Source organism: Vicia villosa, linkage group LG2, assembly GCF_029867415.1.
Source record: "Vicia villosa cultivar HV-30 ecotype Madison, WI linkage group LG2, Vvil1.0, whole genome shotgun sequence".
NCBI classification, from domain to species: domain Eukaryota; kingdom Viridiplantae; phylum Streptophyta; class Magnoliopsida; order Fabales; family Fabaceae; genus Vicia; species Vicia villosa.
In genome coordinates, this window is record NC_081181.1 from 464681 (window position 1) to 489142 (window position 24462).

The window sequence follows — 24462 nt, forward strand, 5'->3', positions numbered from 1 at the left end:
CAAAAATCTTTCAAAATATTAAAATTTGCAAGTTTAACGATCTTGGTGACTTTTATGTAGTATAGCAAACAAAAATCTTCCAAAAGACCAAATTTTGGTAGTTTAAGAAACTTATTGACTTTTATGTAGAATAGCACACGAAAATCTTCCAAAATATTAAAATTTGCAAGTTTAACGAACTTCGTGACTTTTATGTAATATAGCACACGAAAAATCTTCTATAATAACAAAATTTTCAAGTTTAAGAAACTTCTTGACTTTTATGTAGTATAGCACACGAAAATCTTCCAAACTACCGATGTATACAAGTTTAACGAACTTTGTGATTTTTATGAAGTATAGCACACGAAAATCTTCCAAAAGACCAAACTTTATAAATTTAACGAACTTCGTAACTTTTATGTAGTATAGCACACAAAAATCTTCCAAAAGATCAAATTTTGCAAGTCTAACAAACTTCTTTACTTTTATGTAGTACATCACAAGAAAAGTTTCCAAAATACTAATGTATGCAAGTTTAACGAAATTCGTGACTTTTATGTAGTATAGCACAGAAAATCTTCGAAATTAGCAATGTATAAAAGTTTAACGAACTTCGTTACTTTTATGTAGTATAGCACACGAAATTTTTCCCAAAGACCATGTTTTGAAAGTTTAACAAAATTCTTGACTTTTATGTAGTATAGCACACGAAAATCTATCAAATTACCAAATTTTGCAAATTTAACGAACTTCATGACTTTTATATAGTTTAACACACAAAAATCTTCAAAAGGACCAAATTTTAGGGGTTTAACGAACTTCGTGACTTTTATGTAGTATAGCACACGAAAATCTTCCAAAAGACCAAATTTTGCAAGTTTTACAAACTTCGAGACTTTAATGTAGTATAGCACACTAAAATATTCCATAATACCAATGTATGTAAGTTTAACAAATTCCGTGACTTTCATGTAGTATATAGCATACGGAAATCTTCCAAAATTCAAATGTATTCAAGTTTAACGAACCTCGTGACTTTTATGTAGTATAGCACACAAAAATCTTGCAAAAGATCAAATTTTGCAAGTTTAACAAACTTCGTGACTTTTCTGTAGTATAGCACACGAAAATCTTCCAAAATATTAAAATTTGCAAGTTTAACGAACTTCGTGACTTTTATGTAATATAGCACACAAAAATCTTCCAAAAGACCAAATTTTGGAAGTTTAAGAAACTTATTGACTTTTATGTAGTATAGCACACGAAAATATTTCAAAATATTAAAATTTGCAAGTTTAACGAACTTCGTGACTTTTGTGAAATATAGCACACGGATATCTTCCAAATTACCAATATATACAAGTTTAAGAACGTCATGATTTTTATGTAGTATAGCACACGAAAATCTTCCAGAAGACCAAATTTTACAAATTTAACGAACTTCGTGACTTTCATGTAGTATAGCACACAAAAATCTTCCAAAAGATCAAATTTTACAAGTCTAACAAACTTCTTGACTTATGTAGTACAACACAAGAAAACTTTCCAAAATACCAATGTATGCAAGTTTAACGAAATTCGTGACTTTTATGTAGTATAGCACAGAAAATTTTCCAAATTAGCAATGTATAAAAGTTTAACGAACTTCGTGACTTTTATGTAGTATGGCACACGAAAATCTTCCCAAAGACCATGTTTTGAAAGTTTAACAAAATTCTGGACTTTTATGTAGTATAGCACACGAAAATCTTTCGAATTACCAAATTATGCAAGTTTAACGAACTTCATGACTTTTATATAGTTTAACACCCAAAAATCTTCAAAAGAACCAAATTTTAGAAGTTTAATGAACTTCGTGAATTTTATGTAGTATAGCACACGAAAATATTTCAAAAGACCAAATTATTGCAAGTTTTACAAACTTCAAGACTTTTATAAAGTATAGCACACTAAAATATTACATAATACCAATGTATGTAAGTTTAACAAATTTCGTGACTTTTATGTAGTATATAGCACACAAAAATCTTCCAAAATACCAATGTATTCAAGTTTAACGAACTTCGTGACTTTTATGTAGTATAGCATACAAAAATCTTTCAAAATATTAAAATTTGAAATTTAACGAACTTGGTGACTTTTATGTAGTATAGCACACAAAAATCTTCCAAAAGACCAAATTTTGGTAGTTTAAGAAACTTATTGACTTTTATGTAGAATAGCACACGAAAATCTTCCAAAATATTAAAATTTGCAAGTTTAACGAACTTCGTGACTTTTATGTAATATAGCACACGAAAAATCTTCTATAATAACAAAATTTTCAAGTTTAAGAAACTTCTTGACTTTTGTGTAGTATAGCACACGAAAGTCTTCCAAATTACCAATGTATACAAGTTTAACGAACTTCGTGATTTTAATGTAGTATAGCACACAAAAATCTTTCAAAAGACCAAATTTTACAAATTTAACGAACTTCGTGACTTTTATGTAATATAGCACACGAAAAATCTTCTTTAATAACAAAATCTTCAAGTTTAAGAAACTTCTTGACTTTTGTGTAGTATAGCACACGAAAATCTTCCAAATTACCAATGTATACAAGTTTAACGAACTTCGTGATTTTAATGTAGTATAGCACACAAAAATCTTTCAAAAGACCAAATTTTACAAATTTAACGAACTTCGTGACATTTATGTAGTATAGCACACAAAAATCTTCCAAAAGATCAAATTTTACAAGTTTAAGAAATGTAACACCCCAAATCTACCCAACGAATATTTAATAAAATCAGAGTGCGGAAATTCAACATACAATTGGGATGTCACATTCAACGTAAAACAACAAACAACTTAATCACATATATCATAAATACATAGCACATAACTCGGATGACCCGATAAAACCTGTTTACTCTTTTAAAAAAATAAAAACAACTTTTATTAATAATAATAATATCAATTATTCAACTTCACTTCGCATAATATTTTTATTAAACTAAAACAACTTCACCAACATCATATTACTTCATAAATTCCACTTAAAAGTTAACAACTTATAGTTATAACAACAATTAAAAGACAATCGCTCATCCCCCCGAGTGCTACGTATCAGAGCAAGACCCAACTCGAACTAACAGCAACTAAAGACTTCATAAAATCACTTCAAACTCCCACAGCTATCTTGAGTACCTGTCCATTTCCCATGGTAGGGAAACATCATTCAGAAGGGGTGAGATATCCAACAATATAAACAAGCGTATGATAAATAATATATTAGGATTAAATCATACAAAATTATCACTTCACAGTCATAAAACTATAAATCACTTCACATCGCAAAAATCAACTCATGTCACTTCAAATGAGACACAACTGTGCATATGCATGTGGTACCCAGGGCTTCAGCCCCCATCGCCAATTGCCAGTTAAACAGAGGCATCAAGGCATAAGCCTTCGTTGCTAATTTGCCATTCCAGGCCGTCGCCAAAATATGCAATGTATGCAACTCGATAATGCACATCACACAACATACAACATAAACAACAAATCCTCGTCGCCAGGCATAAGCCTATATCACCAATTCATTTACCAATAATTAGTGGTAAATATCGTCACTGAAATATCCTGCAACTTCGCATAAAACAACAAATATAGCAACATACACATCACTGATAAATCCCAAAGAAAATAGCAGCCCATCATATTCAACATAATGCACGAAACAACTAATATACAACAACGTCATAATAGTTTCATACTCATTCAACACTCTAACAAAATATTTTTATTAACTTATTCTATACTCTTAACTCACGAAAATTTATAATAATTAATAATTATAACTCAACAGAGTTTCCAAGAACTCTAAATAATTCTATAATAATCTCTACAACTCTAAAGTGCCAAAAAATACTCTACTGACAACATCTAGCAATTTTCTGCAACTATTTCCTCAATAATAATAATTATAAACCCTAGGTTAATTTTCCACCACCATTGATTGAACTTTTATAACCTTATTCACCGACGTCAATCAATTTCAACATTCAACAATACAATCACAACACACGAAACAGAGGCAATCATACAACCATAACCCCCACATATCATTCATCATAATCCTATTTATAGAGCTAGAACCCCACCCTTACCTTGGATATGAGATTTCTCTACTCTCCCGGTTGCCATAGCTTATGCCGCCGCTTCCATCTTTTCTCCGAAAATCTTTTCTAACAACGTGCAGAGATGCAACAAAAACCTCTACGAGTCTGGAACGTTGTGTCCAAGAACCGCGACGATCCAACAGTTGGATTGGGAGAAACGTTCGTTTTACTAAGGTGTCTCACTGTAGAAACTTGCTGCGAAAATTGGACTTCCTCTAGCTTTTCTCTTCCGCCATGACTCTCTTCTTCACCTCTCCTCCAAACCCTATTCCTCTTTGTGTTATGATAGTTCTTTCTTCTTCCAATTCTAAATCCAACATAATTGGGCCTAAGTTACATACCCCCTCCTTACTTCACAACAACTCAAATTATATCCAAAGTTATTTTTAAGCTCATTAATAAAATAACACTTCAACTTTATTTCACAGAATTAATCCGATTAATTACCATGCCAACTTAATAAAATAATTCCGACTTCGTCGTTAAAATTCGAATTAAATACCAATAGTCCAATATTAATAATAATATTATTTCTTCAACGAAATCAACTTTATTAATTCTCCGACTAACCGAATAAAATCCAACTTTAACTTAATAATCCAAATACGCTTCCCAAAAAAATACCGACAATTCTGATTGATCCTTGAACTTCGATTAAATCCAATGATTAAATTCTTAAATAATTTAATTAACTAATTAATTAAATTCGGGGCGTTACAACTCTCCCCCACTTGAATATTTTCGTCCTCGAAAATCCATCCGACACGACCATCATCAACTTCACCTCCACGTCCAACCATCCAACATAACAACCCATTAACACATCTCAAATCGATTACACATATGTCGACCATTCCGGTACTTCTTCAACATAACCGTTACTAACTTGTAAACTATTCCAACGCTATCCGAAAGTGCGAACATCGACGCCATGCGGCGACACTTTTTACGGTATCTCCAAAACTTCTCAAATGGTACACTAATTCTTAAAATTTATTTTCAACAAACCTATTAATTACTCCTTAAATTCACTCAACTTTGACGGTGACGTCCTGTGCGGCACCAACAAACAAGTCCAGTTCCAAGGACAAGCGTAACCGCAAATTCCATCTCTTTCCAACATCATCCTGTTATAAATAAGTCTATTACAGCTTCTGAAACCATTTTTAAAATACATTTCATCTCGTTAGCTTTCCAACGCTTCAAACGGGACTCAAATCGGATGTCCAGAACTCAAATTATGAATTTTTGAAGTTTCATAAAACATTCAGCAATTTCCTGCGTTTTGCTTACGGAATTTCCACTCCAAAACTCATTTTTCTTCAACTTAAACATATTCCAAACAACTCTTAACATATCTTCTCACTTCCAAACTTTTTATAACTCGAGAGACACATTCTTTCGCCGAAATTCAGTTTTTGAAACACCCAGACAACAATCCTCTTTGCGAACTTGCAACTGAACCACATCCGAGAAGCAAAGCTTCTCCCCCACTTCGCTCAAACTAATTCCTGCAACAACCAGAAAGCAACAAGTACCGACAGTGTTGTACACACTTGTCGCGTACAAAGGGATAAACAATAATTAGACGACTTTGGCCGGACGGACCGACCTGCTCTGATACCAATTGTAACACCCCAAATCTACCCAACGAATATTTAATAAAATCAGAGTGCGGAAATTCAACATACAATTGGGATGTCACATTCAACGTAAAACAACAAACAACTTAATCACATATATCATAAATACATAGCACATAACTCGGATGACCCGATAAAACCTGTTTACTCTTTTAAAAAAATAAAAACAACTTTTATTAATAATAATAATATCAATTATTCAACTTCACTTCGCATAATATTTTTATTAAACTAAAACAACTTCACCAACATCATATTACTTCATAAATTCCACTTAAAAGTTAACAACTTATAGTTATAACAACAATTAAAAGACAATCGCTCATCCCCCCGAGTGCTACGTATCAGAGAAAGACCCAACTCGAACTAACAGCAACTAAAGACTTCATAAAATCACTTCAAACTCCCACAGCTATCTTGAGTACCTGTCCATTTCCCATGGTAGGGAAACATCATTCAGAAGGGGTGAGATATCCAACAATATAAACAAGCGTATGATAAATAATATATTAGGATTAAATCATACAAAATTATCACTTCACAGTCATAAAACTATAAATCACTTCACATCGCAAAAATCAACTCATGTCACTTCAAATGAGACACAACTGTGCATATGCATGTGGTACCCAGGGCTTCAGCCCCCATCGCCAATTGCCAGTTAAACAGAGGCATCAAGGCATAAGCCTTCGTTGCTAATTTGCCATTCCAGGCCGTCGCCAAAATATGCAATGTATGCAAATCGATAATGCACATCACACAACATACAACATAAACAACAAATCCTCGTCGCCAGGCATAAGCCTATATCACCAATTCATTTACCAATAATTAGTGGTAAATATCGTCACTGAAATATCCTGCAACTTCGCATAAAACAACAAATATAGCAACATACACATCACTGATAAATCCCAAAGAAAATAGCAGCCCATCATATTCAACATAATGCACGAAACAACTAATATACAACAACGTCATAATAGTTTCATACTCATTCAACACTCTAACAAAATATTTTTATTAACTTATTCTATACTCTTAACTCACGAAAATTTATAATAATTAATAATTATAACTCAACAGAGTTTCCAAGAACTCTAAATAATTCTATAATAATCTCTACAACTCTAAAGTGCCAAAAAATACTCTACTGACAACATCTAGCAATTTTCTGCAACTATTTCCTCAATAATAATAATTATAAACCCTAGGTTAATTTTCCACCACCATTGATTGAACTTTTATAACCTTATTCACCGACGTCAATCAATTTCAACATTCAACAATACAATCACAACACACGAAACAGAGGCAATCATACAACCATAACCCCCACATATCATTCATCATAATCCTATTTATAGAGCTAGAACCCCACCCTTACCTTGGATATGAGATTTCTCTACTCTCCCGGTTGCCATAGCTTATGCCGCCGCTTCCATCTTTTCTCCGAAAATCTTTTCTAACAACGTGCAGAGATGCAACAAAAACCTCTACGAGTCTGGAACGTTGTGTCCAAGAACCGCGACGATCCAACGGTTGGATTGGGAGAAACGTTCGTTTTACTAAGGTGTCTCACTGTAGAAACTTGCTGCGAAAATTGGACTTCCTCTAGCTTTTCTCTTCCGCCATGACTCTCTTCTTCACCTCTCCTCCAAACCCTATTCCTCTTTGTGTTATGATAGTTCTTTCTTCTTCCAATTCTAAATCCAACATAATTGGGCCTAAGTTACATACCCCCTCCTTACTTCACAACAACTCAAATTATATCCAAAGTTATTTTTAAGCTCATTAATAAAATAACACTTCAACTTTATTTCACAGAATTAATCCGATTAATTACCATGCCAACTTAATAAAATAATTCCGACTTCGTCGTTAAAATTCGAATTAAATACCAATAGTGCAATATTAATAATAATATTATTTCTTCAACGAAATCAACTTTATTAATTCTCCGACTAACCGAATAAAATCCAACTTTAACTTAATAATCCAAATACGCTTCCCAAAAAAATACCGACAATTCTGATTGATCCTTGAACTTCGATTAAATCCAATGATTAAATTCTTAAATAATTTAATTAACTAATTAATTAAATTCGGGGCGTTACAAGAAACTTCTTGACTTTTATGTAGTATAGCACACGAAAATCTTTCAAATTACCAATGTATACAAGTTTAACGAACTTCGTGATTTTTATGTAGTATATAGCACACGAAAATCTTCTAAAAGACCAAATTTTACAAATTTAACGAACTTCGTGACTTTTATATAGTATAGCACACAAAAAGCTTCCAAAAGATCAAATTTTACAAGTCTAACAAACTTCTTGACTTTTATGTAGTACAACACAAGAAAAGTTTCCAAAATACCAATGTATGCAAGTTTAACGAAATTCGTGACTTTTATGTAGTATAGCACAGAAAATCTTCCAAATTAGCAATGTATACAAGTTTAACGAACTTCGTTACTTTTATGTAGTATAGCACACGAAAATCTTCCCAAAGAACATGTTTTGAAAGTTTAACAAAATTCTTGACTTTTATGTAGTATAGCACACGAAAGTCTGTCAAATTACCAAATTTTGCAAATTTAACGAACTTCATGACTTTTATATAGTTTAACACACAAAAATCTTCAAAAGGACCAAATTTTAGAAGTTTAACGAACTTCGTGACTTTTATGTAGTATAGCACACGAAAATCTTCCAAAAGACCAAATTTTGCAAGTTTTACAAACTTCAAGACTTTAATGTAGTATAGCACACTAAAATATTCCATAATACCAATGTATGTAAGTTTAACAAATTCCGTGACTTTCATGTAGTATATAGCATACGGAAATCTTCCAAAATTCAAATGTATTCAAGTTTAACGAACTTCGTGACTTTTATGTAGTATAGAACACAAAAATCTTGCAAAAGATCAAATTTTGCAAGTTTAACAAACTTCGTGACTTTTCTGTAGTATAGCACACGAAAATCTTCCAAAATATTAAAATTTGCAAGTTTAACGAACTTCGTGACTTTTATGTAGTATAGCACACAAAAATCTTCCAAAAGACCAAATTTTGGAAGTTTAAGAAACTTATTGACTTTTATGTAGTATAGCACACAAAAATATTTTAAAATATTAAAATTTGCAAGTTTAACGAACTTCGTGACTTTTGTGAAATATAGCACACGGATATCTTCCAAATTACCAATTTATACAAGTTTAAGAACGTCATGATTTTTATGTAGTATAGCACACGAAAATCTTCCAGAAGACCAAATTTTACAAATTTAACGAACTTCGTGACTTTCATGTAGTATAGCACACAAAAATCTTCCAAAAGATCAAATTTTACAAGTCTAACAAACTTCTTGACATATGTAGTACAACACAAGAAAACTTTCCAAAATACCAATGTATGCAAGTTTAACGAAATTCGTGACTTTTATGTAGTATAGCACAGAAAATCTTCCAAATTAGCAATGTATAAAAGTTTAATGAACTTCGTGACTTTTATGTAGTATGGCACACGAAAATCTTCCCAAAGACCATGTTTTGAAAGTTTAACAAAATTCTGGACTTTTATGTAGTATAGCACACGAAAATCTTTCGAATTACCAAATTATGCAAGTTTAACGAACTTCATGACTTTTATATAGTTTAACACCCAAAAATCTTCAAAAGAACCAAATTTTAGAAGTTTAATGAACTTCGTGACTTTTATGTAGTATAGCACACGAAAATATTTCAAAAGACCAAATTATTGCAAGTTTTACAAACTTCAAGACTTTTATAAAGTATAGCACGCTAAAATATTACATAATACCAATGTATGTAAGTTTAACAAATTTCGTGACTTTTATGTAGTATATAGCACACAAAAATCTTCCAAAATACCAATGTATTCAAGTTTAACGAACTTCGTGACTTTTATGTAGTATAGCACACAAAAATCTTTCAAAATATTAAAATTTGAAATTTAACGAACTTGGTGACTTTTATGTAGTATAGCACACAAAAATCTTCCAAAAGACCAAATTTTGGTAGTTTAAGAAACTTATTGACTTTTATGTAGAATAGCACACGAAAATCTTCCAAAATATTAAAATTTGCAAGTTTAACGAACTTCGTGACTTTTATGTAATATAGCACACGAAAAATCTTCTATAATAACAAAATTTTCAAGTTTAAGAAACTTCTTGACTTTTGTGTAGTATAGCACACGAAAATCTTCCAAATTACCAATGTATACAAGTTTAACGAACTTCGGGATTTTAATGTAATATAGCACACAAAAATCTTTCAAAAGACCAAATTTTACAAATTTAACGAACTTCGTGACATTTATGTAGTATAGCACACAAAAATCTTCCAAAAGATCAAATTTTGCAAGTCTAACAAACTTCTTGACTTTTATGTAGTACAACACAAGAAAAGTTTCAAAAATACCAATGTATGCAAGTTTAACGAAATTCGTGACTTTTATGTAGTATAGCACAGAAAATCTTTCAAATTAGCAATGTATACAAGTTTAACGAACTTCGTGACTTTTATGTAGTATAGCACACGAAAATCTTCCCAAAGACCATGTTTTGAAAGTTTAACAAAATTCTTGACTTTTTTGTAGTATAGCACACGAAAATCTGCCAAATTACCAAATCTTGCAAGTTTAACGAACTTCATGACTTTTATGTAGTATATAGCACACAAAAATCTTCCAAAAGACCAAATTTTGGAAGTTTAAGAAACTTATTGACTTTTATGTAGAATAGCACACGAAAATCTTCCAAAATATTAAAATTTGCAAGTTTAACGAACTTTGCGACTTTTATGTAATATAGCACACGAAATAATCTTCTATAATAACAAAATTTTCAAGTTTAAGAAACTTCTTGACTTTTGTGTAGTATAGCACACGAAAATTTTCCAAATTACCAATGTATACAAGTTTAACGAACTTCGTGATTTTAATGTAGTATAGCACACAAAAATCTTTCAAAAGACCAAATTTTACAAATTTAACGAACTTCGTGACATTTGATCGCGACTTTACGTGTCTATAAATCTGATAACTGCAAGTGCACAGTCGTGTCGTGTAGTTTTAAAAGATATCGAATCCACAGGGACTATGAATCGATCTACCGTTATCTAAGGTTACTATGTAAAGCTAGGAGTACTAAAATTTTCGATTGTTCCTAAGGGAAAGTGATTGTGAGAAAATAAAGAGTAATAATAAAAGACAGGTGTCAGTATGTATTTCGTTTAACTAAAGGTAATCCGAAGGTCCATTGGCTTTTGCATAATTAAATTAAAAATCTTTACTAATTCCAATTGATTAAAAATCCTCGTCTCAAACTTTCGCTCTGTTGAGTCAGACTACTGTCCTAATCCTAATGTACGCTTTCGCCATCCCATTAGATTTTAGAAGAGCTTTTTGGAAACAATGTAATTAATAAAATGCCTATTTTACGAGGTTGTTATCTATTTAAATCTCCTAATCTCAAACTTTCGCTCTGTTGACTCGGAGCAAGCTAATACCCCTAACGTACGCTTTCGCCATCCCGCTCGAGTGTAAAAACAATTTTTGAAAATAAATAAGTTCCAATTAGTTTTAATACGCTTTCGCCATCCTTAAAACTAATGTCCTATGTCTACTATCCAGTTAAAGATCTCAAACTTTCGCTCTATTGATTTTAACCTTTGACCGTCCTAATCCCTCAAACTTTCGCTCTATTGGTTTTAAGACGTACTAATTAAACTAGACATATAAACCAAAAATAAGTGATAATTAATAAAACATCATTTAAGCCAATTTATTTCGGACCCCTACGGTTAACTTACTTTACATACCGACACCTTTAGTATTTTAGCCAGACATATTAATACGATTAAACATACATAAATCGGTTCGGTTCATAATAATAAGCATATTAAATGGCATATAATATATCATGCAAATAAATAATATAAATAAGGCGGTAAATAAAAAACCTGAATTAAAATAAATCTGGATAGAATTGAATCTTGAAGTACTCGAACTTCCACCATAGGTTGGCTGGATCGTTCTTCGGAATTTAAATGGCAGAAAATATAAACAAGGAAAATAAAGCGATAAATCTAACGTAAGGCTAGATCTATGAAAAGTTCACAACAATTTCCAGTGTAGAAATCGTTGTGAGAAAATAGACGGTTAAATGAAAACAGAATAAAGAAAAGCAGTTCGCGGTACAATTTCGGCAGCACTTCGTTGGCAGGAAATCGGACCCTTTGGACTGAAGTGACTGCCTCTATTTATAGGTGAGGCTTTGCAGTTGCTTTGCGTGAAAAACGGGACTTTTTGCAGACCGGGACTTGGAGACGTGCGTCTCCTATTCTTCAGGGAGACTGGGTACGTGACTTGAGACGTGCGTCTCAAGTGGAGAAGATGTAGGAACATGGAGACGTGCGTCTCCCTTTGCTGACGTGGCATGGAGGATGTGGAGACGTGCGTCTCCACTTGCTGGGCAGGTTTGGGCCACGCAACTTTGTTCCTTTGTGGGCTGGTTCGTCTCTTTTGGGCCTTTTGGGTCCTAATTGCACCCCTCTTTAGTTTCAGCACCCTTTTCGTCTTTTAAGCATAAATATTGGTCATTTAAGCTCGATTTTCTTTCCTTTTCGCAAATAGTCGGAATTGAAGTGTAAAACCTGAAACAAAGCAAATACACGCGTAATATCATAATAAATTGACATAATAAATGGAAAATGCTATAAATATCTATGGATTTTAGGCTAAATATACGATATAAAATCGTGTTATCAAATTCCCCCAGACTTGAACCTTTGCTTGTCCTCAAGCAAAATAAGAAGATAAAGATAAATGAAACACACTTCCACCACGTCGTTCAGTCATACTTAGCCACATAGTGTTCTTATTCGGAAGTAACGAATCTTAGCAATAAACCTATAGTAACAACACTAAACAACTCCCAGTATGCATACCAATCCGAATCATGCCATTATAGCTCGACCTATTTGACTTGTCATCATGTTTCACCCTTTTCATTCGCGCGCAATCACATTAAGCCCATTATCTTGACACGCACATAGCAGAGTAGTCGGTTAGTGACTATGATCCTTCTCATGGAGTTCTGGCACAATATGTGGTATACTCCTTAGCATTCACTTGTAGATTGTGGGGAATCGGACAATAGTCCTTCCTACCAAGTTCATTACCAGATGACTTCTGAACCAATCGACAGTGAGTTTTTAAATTCTTTGTATATGAGATTTGCGACCGTTAGGTTAAATGATCTTGTGAGGATCACCTTACTTAGTAGGCACATTTCTTCTTATAGCTGAACACATAATTATTATGAGGATCATACACTTATATTCATCGACTCTCTGCGTAGTTTGTATCTAAGACGGTGCCGACTGCTAGAATAAACTACTAAGGGTTATTTCAAAACTTAAAGTCGATGGTTTTGGTATAACGGGTATTCAAATTGGTTATGTATACTCGGGGGTTTTAGAGTGTTGCGACAATAAGGATATTGATTAATTCAGTTTCGGTTCGTTGAGTGATTGAGTAGCTTCGTATTTCTTGAACGTGTGGGGTTTGCGTTTATCGTTTAGGAGCAAAAAATTTTTGTTATGGCTCAAGAAAATGGAAGAAATTGAAATAACTACGGAATTATACATATAAGACTTAAATTCCATAAATATTCTTTATTGAATTAGAAAAACATTACAAGGAAGGGAAATAAAACTGAAGGGAAATAAAACTAAAGGAAATATAAATAATACGACTCCCCCAGACTTAGATGATGCAATGTCCTCAGTGCATAAGAACTACTCCTCATTGTTGCGGTTTCGAGAACTGCTCGCGCCTCTTGTACGAACACGGCGACGTCTATCAGGAGAGTCATTAACACGAATGTCAAGATCATGCAAATATGTGGCAATTTCAGCGTATTGACTTTCGTTCCTAATAGCATAGTCACGGTGCTCCTGTTGCATCTCTCGGATGAGCCTAATTGTTTCAGTTTGGTTTGTCTGCATAGCTTGAACGAGTTGATCTTGGCGTTGAATAGCAGCATACATGGCTTCAAGAGTGATAGGCGGAGGGTTGTTTGGAGGAGGTTGGTTGACATCAGCTTGTCCTTGGTTGAGCTCTTCTTCATTTGCATCCATAGGTTCATTAGGATGATCAGGTTGGTTATCTTGAGGATTGTCTTCAATAAGCCTCCAACGCTGAACATAACGGATGTTGATTCTTTCAGGACATGGAAGGATGACATAAGGAATCAGAACTTTGTTGACGACCAAGGTGTATCGGCCATCATGGCGTGGTGAAACCAAGTGGGAGTCACGGCAATAGGTGAGGTCAAGTGATTGAGCAGGCATCATGAGATGAGAGAGTGAAAGGAGCTCGTCACCAAGACCTAAAGCACAGGCCAAGGAAGTAATAATTCCGCCAAACAAAAAGGGATTTGTAGCGGGGGCGTTGACACAGCTTTGGATGTGTTGGAGCATAAACGGTGCGGCATTAAAACGGATGTTGTTTAGCGCACAGTAAAGGAAGAATAGTTCATGTTGATTTACCTTGTGGTTGTTGGATCGCGCAAAAATAGTATGCCCCAAAACACGTTGAAAATAACGTATAGCGGGGTTTTGAATGTGAGAAGCATGTAGGGCCCTCCAACCAGTTTGAACTTCGCCAGTGAGGTGAAACCATAGGTCGAAGGCATGTTGTTCCCATGAACGACCATTGAGTTCTTGAAAGATATTGCGGAGAGCATTCGGTGATGTATTGAAATTCAAGTACGTAGCCACAACTTCTTGATCCAGTGTATATTCACGGTTGAACATCCTAAATTGGATGCTACCGGTTGAGAGTGGTTGATCAGAAGGAGTGTCGTAACTGAAAGAACTCAAGAATTCTAAGACGAGCGGCTCATAAGTGGGTACGAGTTCGGTACAGAGATGGTGTAGGCTAGATTTAGTGAGTAAACGGGTAACACCATCAATGAGGCCTAGAGTTTCTAGACATTCGGTGTTCACAAATTTTGTGGGAACAACCGAACGTTCGTAGAAAGCGAGGTATTTGGTTCTTTGAGCATCATTGTCGTCTTCGCGGAATATAATATTGTTAAGGTTAGGGGGTGGTCTCTCAGGACGCACACTACGGATAATTGAACGTGGAGGCATGATGAGTTTGAAGATGAAAAATAAAGATGGTATTAGAATGGTAGAAAAGAAATGGTATGAAGGTTGTGAAGAATAAGAGTGGTGGTGGTGTGGTTTTATAGTGAGGTTTGAAAATGGTGTGGTAAATGGAGAATTAAATATGGATTAATGGTGGTGTTTGAATTTTTGAATAGAATAGAGAAATGGGAAATGAATGGAGTTTAAGAGGTGAATGATGGAGGATGAATGAGGTTAATGGAGTTTAAATGGAATAAATAGGGGAAGAATGAGGAGAATGAATTTTGAAATTCAAATTCAAAATTCAAGAGGGAGAGAGGAATGGTCTGCGTGGTCAAATGCAGACTGCTAGCCTTGGGAGACGTGCGTCTCAGGCAGTCAGTCTGCTGGGGCAGAGCATGGAGACGTGCGTCTCCTATCCCTTGTTTCGTCCCAACTGGTCCCACACAGATGGAGACGGGCGTCTCCTGTGGCAGACAAGTGAGTCACGCATGCAGGTGACCAGACAGTGCTGACTGATACCATTAACAGCAAAAAGTGTCCATCAGTTCAGAACAATGTCTTATTTTAATACTATTAACAGCAAAGAGTGATAGCCAGGCAAATATAACACAGCAGCAGAATATTATAACACAGCAGCAGAATATTATAACACAGCAGCAGAATATTATAACACAGCAGCAGAATATTATAACACAGCAGCAGTAGTGAATAAAATATTGCATTTAAAATTAAACCAGTACTGAGTGTTAACAATAGCAGAATGGAAAAGTGCAGAAAAATGTAAATCTAAACTAAGAATAGAAATTACTAAAACTAGAAATAAAAATCTAATAATCTAATACGGTAACATCTAGCCACGTCTATTGTTGTTCTGATTAGACTGAATGTGTTTGAAAACTTCGTCGAACTGAGCATTGACGGTGTCGATGAAATCGAAGAAATGCATTTGCAAAGTGTGAAGCTCGTTGCGCACATGTTGTACATCTTGTTGTAGCGCATTGATTGCTTGTTCGTGCGTATTCAGATTAGGCATTCTTTGATTCACCGAAGCGGTAGATGTAGCGGGTTGGTGTTGCTCGACCTCGACATCAGTCATATCAACAGTGTGATCTTCAACGGAATCTTCAGAACGAGTTTCAGGTTCATACTCAGATACAGGCTCGTCAATAGGAAGAGGTTCATAATCAGGAATGGGTTCATCAACAGGAAGAGGTTCATAATAACCAGGAGGTGTTTCAGGTTCAGATTCAGATGCAGGCATTTCCTCATCAAAATGTTCATAAGCTTGAGGAGTCTCAGGTGATGGCTCTCTCTCAGGAATCTGACCATAGTAAAGCCAGTTGGTAGGGTTGTGCACACTTGTCCTAGGATTCGGTAAGGTGAACTGATACCAAACTTTGTTATCAATGAGCAATTCAAAACGATCAGGTCCAAGATTACCGATGATACCTCGATTAAAGCAGAAATTGATGTCCATAGAGGTATGGGTACCAAAAGGTGTCAATCTAAGCAAAGGCACTCTCATTCCTATGGCATTAGCGATCATAGTGACAAATCCGCCAATCCTAATGGGTGAAACTTCGTCTTGCGTGATGCGCTCGAAGTTTGTTAGCATGAATGCGATGGCATTGACCGGGCGATTCTGAGATGTACAAAACATGATGAACAACTCTTCTCTAGTTACTTCAGTGACATTATCTGGTTTGCCAAAAATATAGTGAGCAAGGATCTTGTGAAAGTAGCGGAAAGCAGGATTGTGGATGTTCTCAGATTGAAATTCATTCTCTTCAGGGTTGTCGTTTCCAGTGATCTTGCCCCAGTATTTTTCCAACTCCCAGTATGGAAGATTTTCTTCAGCTACTTGGGCGTATGCATCAGGTCCATGAGGTAGTTCTAACATTTCAGCAAAATCTCGGATGCAGAAATTAAACTCCATACCAAAGAGTCTAAAGAGAATAACTCCTTTTTTCAGTCCTTGTCCACAGTTTGGAAGATAGGTCAGGGAGCTCAAGAATTCCAGAGTGAGCTTCCGATAAGTGCTAAACTTGCGGAACAAGTGAGAACCAGTCCAACCGATTTGGTTAAGCAGGTGTAGGATGCTTTCTTCGATACCAAGCTTCACCATAGTTGGTTGGTGAGGATAGCAAGTCAATTCCATGTGTCTTTCAGCCAGCTTGTTAAATCTTGCTTCTTGTCCTCTACCACGGAACACAACTTCCATATTGTCAACTTCTTGCATCGTAGTTAGTAATTAAATGAAAAACCTAGAAGTTGAAAATATTAGGATAAGTTAGAATTAGACTAGTGTTAATTTAAAAAAATAAAAAAGTTAAAATTAAGCTTAGGTAACAAGTTATAATAATAGATATAATTATAACGGAAATATTTTCTCAAATCAAGATAGTAGTTATAATTATAATAATTATTATAAGATGTATGAAAAATCAAAAATGATTAAAATTAAAATTAAAAATAGAATAAAGTTTTAAAAATGAAAAATAAAAATAAAAAAAATAGAAAAATTAAAGTTTTAATAAAATAAAATAGAAGAATAAATAAATGTGGGTTGTCTCCCACCAAGCGCTTTGTTTAATGTCGTAAGCTCGACGATTTAAAAATAGAAAACTATTTTTTCGAAAAAGCGGGCAGTTCGTCAAGTTTAAAAACTTCGATGTTTTCATCGTATTCGAGATGATGGTAATACTTAAGACGTTGCCCATTTACGACAAAAGGTTTGACGGTTTCTCCTTTGATTTCTATCGCTCCACTCGGAAATATGTTAGTTATTTCGAAAGGGCCAGACCATCTAGATCGTAACTTACCAGGAAATAATTTTAGTCTAGAATTAAATAAGAGCACTTTATCGCCTATGCTAAAATTTTTCCTAGATATACGCTTGTCGTGCCATTTTTTCGTTCGCTCTTTATAGATTTTGGCGTTTTCGTAAGCGTCTTGTCTAAGTTCTTCTAATTCGTTTATGTTTAGAAGTCGTTTCTCACCAGCGGCAGTGTAGTTTAGGTTTAAGTTCTTAATGGCCCAATAGGCTTTATGTTCTAACTCTACTGGTAGGTGGCATGATTTTCCATAAACGAGTTTGAATGGTGTAGTTCCTATTGGAGTTTTGAAAGCTGTTCTATAAGCCCATAAAGCTTCATTTAGCTTGGTTGACCAATCTTTCCTCGATATAGCAACAGTTTTCTCCAATATTTGTTTTATTTCGCGGTTAGATACTTCTACTTGACCGCTTGTTTGTGGATGATATGGTGTGGCTATTCGATGATTTACTCCATATTTTCGAAGGAGTTTCTCAAGTATTCTTGAAATGAAATGGGAACCACCATCGCTAATTACCAATCTTGGCACACCGAACCTAGGAAAGATGACGTTTTTGAAAAGTTTAATAACTACTCGTGTATCGTTTGTAGGAGAAGCGATAGCTTCTATCCATTTTGAAACGTAATCGACGGCTACGAGTATATATTGATTTCCAAACGATGACGGAAACGGTCCCATGAAGTCTATTCCCCAGACGTCAAATATTTCTACTTCTAGAATGCCTTTTTGAGGCATTTCATCGCGTCTTGAAATGTTTCCAGTTCGTTGGCATCTATCACAGCTTAGTACAGCAAAATAGACGTCTTTCCACAGGTTGGGCCAGAAAAGTCCAGATTGAAGGATTTTGGCGCAGGTTCTAGATGTGCTATGGTGTCCTCCACACGGTGCAGAATGACAGTGTGTTATTATGCTTCTTATCTCTTCCTCGGGTACACAACGTCTAAAGATTCCATCGGGGCCTCTTTTGAAAAGGAGTGGGTCGTCCCAATAGTAATGTTTTAGGTCATGGAAGAATTTCTTCTTCTGTTGGTAGCTTAGATCAGGAGGAAGCACACCAGCAGCTAGGTAATTTACGAAATCTGCATACCAAGGTGCGTCAGATCGGGCTAAAGCTATTTCAGCTAATTTGTTGGTTTCAGAGTTTGGACGGTATGGTTCGAATTCATTTGCTTCTAATTGGGCGATGAGTCTTTCATAAGGGAAATCATCGTCAATTGGTACTTGTTCGGGTTTCAGATTTTCCAATCGAGAGAGGTGGTCTGCTACGACATTTTCAGTGCCTTTCTTATCTTTAATTTCTAGGTCGAATTCTTGCAGTAACAAGATCCATCTCAAAAGTCTTGGTTTAGCGTCCTTTTTGGTTAGGAGGTACCTAATGGCGGCGTGGTCAGTGTATATGATTATTTTGGCTCCTACCAGGTAAGAACGGAATTTGTCTAATGCGAATACGACAGCTAATAATTCTTTTTCTGTCGTGGCATAATTCATCTGAGCTTCGTCTAGGGTTCTACTCGCATAATATATGACATGTAGTTTCTTATCCTTTCTTTGTCCTAGAACGGCTCCTACAGCATAATCACTTGCGTCACACATTATTTCGAAAGGCTCATTCCAGTCGGGAGGTTGCATGATTGGCGCAGAGATCAATGCTTGTTTAAGCGTTTGAAATGCTTCAGTGCATTTATCGGTGAAAACAAATTCGGCGTCTTTCATGAGTAGTTCAGTTAAGGGTTTGGTTATTTTAGAGAAATCTTTAATGAAGCGTCGGTAAAAACCAGCATGTCCCAGAAAACTTCTTATTTCTCTAACGGTTTTGGGAGGTTGAAGGTTTTCGATAATTTCGATTTTTGCTTTATCAACTTCGATTCCTCTATCGGATACGATGTGTCCAAGTACAATTCCTTGTCGAACCATGAAATGGCATTTTTCCCAATTAAGGACTAGGTTTACGCTTACACATCGTTTAAGCACCATTTCAAGGTTTTCTAAACATGTTTCAAAACTTCCTCCACAGACAGAGAAGTCGTCCATAAAGACCTCCATTATCCCATCTAGGAAGTCGGCAAATATTGCCATCATGCATCTTTGGAAGGTCGCAGGTGCATTGCAGAGTCCAAAAGGCATTCGTCTATAGGCGAATGTACCATAAGGACAGGTGAATGTGGTCTTCTCTTGGTCGTCAGGGTGGATAGGAATTTGGAAAAATCCGGAGTATCCATCCAGATAACAAAAATGTGAGTGTTTAGCTAGGCGTTCGAGCATTTGATCTATGAAAGGTAAAGGGAAATGGTCTTTTCGGGTAGCTTTATTTAGCTTCCTATAGTCAATGCACATCCTCCATCCAGTTTGGGTACGTTGTGCTACAGATTCTCCTTTTGCGTTAGTGATTACAGTGACTCCTCCTTTCTTTGGTACGACGTGAACGGGGCTAACCCATTTACTATCGGATATAGGATATATTATTCCAGCTTCTAGCAGTTTTTGGATTTCCTTTTTAACCACATCGCTCATAATAGGATTTATTCGCCTTTGATGTTCCCTAGAGGTTTTACTATCGTCTTCGAGCATAATGCGGTGCATACACAGAGAAGGGCTTATACCTTTTAGATCTGATATGTTGTATCCTAAAGCGGTAGGGTATTTTCTTAGGACATTAAGTAATTTTTCAGTCTCAGTTCGTCCTAAGTTGGCGTTCACTATAACTGGTCGGTTTAGTTCTTCGTCTAGAAATTCGTATCTAAGATCGGTAGGAAGTGTCTTCAGCTCTATAGCAGGTTTCTTTGGTCCAGGTATAGGATCAGGGGTTAAAGCTAAGCATTCACTCAGGTGGTTATCTTGATATTCCTCACGCCAGTTGTCATCTTCAAAAATTGGCGGCATAGGAATTCTTAGGGTTTCGGTTTCCTTATTTGGTTCGGATTTTATTTCCTTGACACACTCGTCGATTATGTCAGCAGAACAGCATGTGTCAATTATAGAAGGTGCTTTTAGGAATTGGGAAAGGATAAATTCTATTTTCTCTTCTCCTACTTCGAAAGTAAGCTTTCCTCGCTTTACATCTATAATTGCACCAGCGGTCGCTAAAAATGGTCTTCCTAAAATGATCGGGATGTTAGAATCTTCTTGGATATCCATAATGATGAAGTCAGTTGGGATGTAGAATTGACCTACACGAACAGGGATATTCTCTAACATTCCTACAGGATATTTAACTGAACGGTCTGCTAGTTGAAGAGACATTCTTGTTGCTTTAAGCTCACCTAGATTGAGTTTCTTACAGGTCGAAAGAGGCATCAAACTAACACTAGCTCCTAAATCGCACAAGGCTTTCTCTATGATGGTTTTTCCGATTACGCAGGGTATAGAGAAACTACCAGGGTCTTTCAGTTTTGGAGGCATGTTGTTTTGGATGATAGCGCTACATTCAGCGGTAAGTGTTATAGTTTCGTTATCCTCGAGTTTCTTTTTGTTTGATAAGATTTCTTTTAAGAACTTAGCGTACGAAGGCATCTCAGTTATGGCTTCTGTGAATGGTATGGTTATGTTTAATTGCTTCAGAAGTTCTACAAATCTTTTAAATTGCGCTTCGGTTTTTGATTTAGCTAATCTTTGAGGGTAAGGAATTGGTGGCTTATAAGGTGGTGGTGGAACATAAGGTTTCTCTTTTTCGGGTTCCACTTCGTTATTGGTCTCATTAGTCTTAGCAGTTTGTTCGTCGGTTGTTTTCTTTTGGGTTTCCTTTGGCTCTTGTTGTGACATGGGTACGTTTTGGGTTCTAGGATCTATGGGTCCATCGTAATTAGTTCCACTTCGTAGTGTTATCGCGTTCGCATGTCCTTTAGGATTAGGTTGTGGTTGAGCAGGAAACGTGCCAGCAGGGGCAGCAGTAGGTGCTTGTTGTTGAGCTACTTGTGAGATTTGAGTTTCTAACATTTTGTTATGCGTAGCTAAAGCATCTACTTTGTTCGATAGTTGTTTTAGTTGCTCGCTATTGTGGATGTTTTGATTCAGGAAGTCTTTATTGGTTTGTTGTTGGGAAGCTATGAAGTTCTCCATCATGATTTCTAGGTTCGACTTCCTAGGGGTGTTTTGAGCAGCTACAGGCGCTTTTTGGTAGCCAGGTGGTACAGCAGGTGCTTGTCCAGGCGCGTACAACGCATTGTTGTTCTTATAAGAAAAGTTCGGGTGGTTTTTCCATCCAGGGTTGTACGTGTTAGAATAAGGGTTTCCTTGAGCGTAATTTACTTGATCAGATGGGACTCCAGTCAAGAGTTGACATTCAGCAACTACATGCCCAGTCAATCCACAAATCTCGCAGTTAGTTGCTACAGCGGCAGCGGTGGCTGAAGGAGTGATGGTCAAATTCTCGATCTTTTGAGTTAAAGCGTCTACTTTAGCGTTAACGCGGTCTATACCACTAATTTCGTACATTCCTCCTTTGGTTTGGGCTTTCTCTAGAGCGGCGCGTTCTCCTCCCCATTGGTAATGGTTTTGTGCCATGTTCTCTATGAGTTTGTATGCTTCATCATGGGGTTTGTCCATTAATGCTCCGCCAGCAGCGGCATCTATAGTCATTTTAGTGTTATATAAGAGACCACCATAAAAGGTATGGATGATCAGCCATGGTTCGAGTCCATGATGAGGACATATTCTAAGCATGTCCTTGTAACGTTCCCAAGCTTCGAAAAGCGATTCGTTATCTTTCTGGATAAATCCGTTGATTTGACCTCTAAGCATAGCAGTTTTGCTAGGCGGAAAGTATCTTGCTAAGAATACTCTCTTCAATTCGTCCCACGTAGTTATGGAATTGGAAGGCAGGGATTGAAGCCACGCTCTCGCTCTATCTCTCAAGGAGAAAGGGAAAAGGCGTAATCGAATAGCTTCGGAACTAACGTTGTTGGCTTTGATAGTGTCGGCGTATTGCACGAACACGGATAAATGGAGATTGGGGTCGTCTACAGGGCTTCCAGAGAATTGATTCTGTTGAACAGCTTGGACCAGTGAAGGTTTCAGCTCGAAATTGTTCGCTTCAATCGCAGGTGGTGCGATACTTGAATGCGGTTCAGCGCGCGAAGGAGCGGCATAGTCTCTAAGAGGACGAATATCAGCCATCTCTAACTTCGGGGTGATTTGATTGATTTGATCAGTAAAATTCAATTCCTGATTAATCGGAATTTCTGCTACTTCGGGAAGGTTGCGAGCTCGACGTTTAACGTTAATGAAACGTTCGATCTCGTTAATTCGTTGTATTAAGTCTCCTCCTTGTGAACGAGTATTTGGCATACAATCGTTCAAAAAGAAAGGGAAGAATTTTCCTAGTCTCTACGGTGTAACAGTGAGTTACGATATCGACTTAAATAATCCCCGGCAACGGCGCCAAAAACTTGATCGCGACTTTACGTGTCTATAAATCTGATAACTGCAAGTGCACAGTCGTGTCGTGTAGTTTTAAAAGATATCGAATCCACAGGGACTATGAATCGATCTACCGTTATCTAAGGTTACTATGTAAAGCTAGGAGTACTAAAATTTTCGATTGTTCCTAAGGGAAAGTGATTGTGAGAAAATAAAGAGTAATAATAAAAGACAGGTGTCAGTATGTATTTCGTTTAACTAAAGGTAATCCGAAGGTCCATTGGCTTTTGCATAATTAAATTAAAAATCTTTACTAATTCCAATTGATTAAAAATCCTCGTCTCAAACTTTCGCTCTGTTGAGTCAGACTACTGTCCTAATCCTAATGTACGCTTTCGCCATCCCATTAGATTTTAGAAGAGCTTTTTGGAAACAATGTAATTAATAAAATGCCTATTTTACGAGGTTGTTATCTATTTAAATCTCCTAATCTCAAACTTTCGCTCTGTTGACTCGGAGCAAGCTAATACCCCTAACGTACGCTTTCGCCATCCCGCTCGAGTGTAAAAACAATTTTTGAAAATAAATAAGTTCCAATTAGTTTTAATACGCTTTCGCCATCCTTAAAACTAATGTCCTATGTCTACTATCCAGTTAAAGATCTCAAACTTTCGCTCTATTGATTTTAACCTTTGACCGTCCTAATCCCTCAAACTTTCGCTCTATTGGTTTTAAGACGTACTAATTAAACTAGACATATAAACCAAAAATAAGTGATAATTAATAAAACATAATTTAAGCCAATTTATTTCGGACCCCTACGGTTAACTTACTTTACATACCGACACCTTTAGTATTTTAGCCAGACATATTAATACGATTAAACATACATAAATCGGTTCGGTTCATAATAATAAGCATATTAAATGGCATATAATATATCATGCAAATAAATAATATAAATAAGGCGGTAAATAAAAAACCTGAATTAAAATAAATCTGGATTGAATTGAATCATGAAGTACTCGAACTTCCACCACAGGTTGGCTGGATCGTTCTTCGGAATTTAAATGGCAGAAAATATAAACAAGGAAAATAAAGCGATAAATCTAACGTAAGGCTAGATCTATGAAAAGTTCACAACAATTTCCAGTGTAGAAATCGTTGTGAGAAAATAGACGGTTAAATGAAAACAGAATAAAGAAAAGCAGTTCGCGGTACAATTTCGGCAGCACTTCGTTGGCAGGAAATCGGACCCTTTGGACTGAAGTGACTGCCTCTATTTATAGGTG

The 24462-nt window shown here is 35.8% G+C and overlaps 1 non-coding gene across 1 annotated transcript; it reads left to right on the forward strand.

Moving 5' to 3' along the window:
* Positions 1–22445: 22445 nt before the first annotated feature.
* On the forward strand, positions 22446–22552 carry LOC131654359 (small nucleolar RNA R71). Its single transcript, XR_009299400.1, has one exon. It is a non-coding gene; the product is annotated as a small nucleolar RNA R71 (small nucleolar RNA).
* Positions 22553–24462: the final 1910 nt, after the last annotated feature.